Genomic DNA, 1,394 nt, shown 5'->3' on the forward strand with positions numbered 1-1,394 from the left:
AAAATTTGTTAATTCTCTACCACTCTTGTATATATATAATTTGGAACATTCATGAATAGAAATAAATAACGTAATATTAGTCATATATACCTCAAATAATATTAGGTGTAGCATGTGCATAACGTGTGTATTTCACTTTCAATCCATTTTATTGTATAGCCAAAACACTATTCAAAGTCGCAGAATGCGTAGTCTTTTCGAAAGAAATTAAATAAGCAATAAAAAGTTAAAACAAAAGAAAAAATAATTGACTTTTCTTGGTGAAGAGGCGCAGGCACACGTGTTCAAACTTTAGAAATACAGACGCACGTCAAGTCTTCAACTCTTAAACATTGAAATTATATATATTTTTATACACGTGTATAATGTATAATGATATGTGTGTATATATGCGTGTACTTGTATTTTAGGACAAATCACGTAAAAAAAATGAAATAAAAATTAAATTTATATGAATTTCCTTAATAAAAAAAATATTACGTAGATAACTTATTTTAATATAAATCAAATTCACTTAAGTTAATTTAAATTTTTTTTGTGTATGGTATTGTCACTCTCTTTTATAACATTCACTAATTTAAAACTTAATTTAAAAGTTATATTTCAATTTCTATGAATATTTCATATAAAAAAAGTGATACACAGTACATAAAACATGAGTAATTGGCAATCTGAAGCACCAATAGTCTCCCCAACTTCCTTTCGCACGCAGAGAGCTCCAAAAACCTGCAAAAAATCTATCACTGCCTTCTTATGCAATTGAACATATTAAGTCAAAAATAATATGGAGTCACCTATACATACACTCCACTTGTCAAATACATGTACGGTAATAAGGGAAAAAATTTTGACATATAACATACAAAATTTTGTGCATTCCTTTCATATATATAGAATCATACTCCAACACTCCATTCATTGCACAACATCTATTCTTTCAATCTTTATACATGTTAATAAAAACTTGTTTTGACAATATTAATAACAAAAGATAACCTGATTTTACTCCAAAAACAAAAAAATTCTGAATTAAAATTATAACCTCTTTTATATTCTTTATTTACAATCCATTAACAAGCACAATTAAAGTAAGAATGAAAACAATGAGTCTTTGCCACTGGTATACTAACCCGACTGGAGGAACTATAACTACTTCTCTCAATACAGTTTTATATATATCTAAGAGCTTAAAATCAAGACAAAGAGGATAAGGATGAACTTACCTACCACTTGAAAATCACTAATGTACTATATATACAGCAAAAATTAAACTATTTTTCACTAGTTGAAGATGATCTCTAATGTTCTACTCTAGGGAATAAGAATTACCTGAACAGTTTAAAAATCAAAATTTTCGGGCTAATACTTGTATAATAGCATCCTTAACCTAAAGT

Source organism: Arachis ipaensis, chromosome B08, assembly GCF_000816755.2.
Source record: "Arachis ipaensis cultivar K30076 chromosome B08, Araip1.1, whole genome shotgun sequence".
Taxonomy (NCBI): Eukaryota; Viridiplantae; Streptophyta; class Magnoliopsida; order Fabales; family Fabaceae; genus Arachis; species Arachis ipaensis.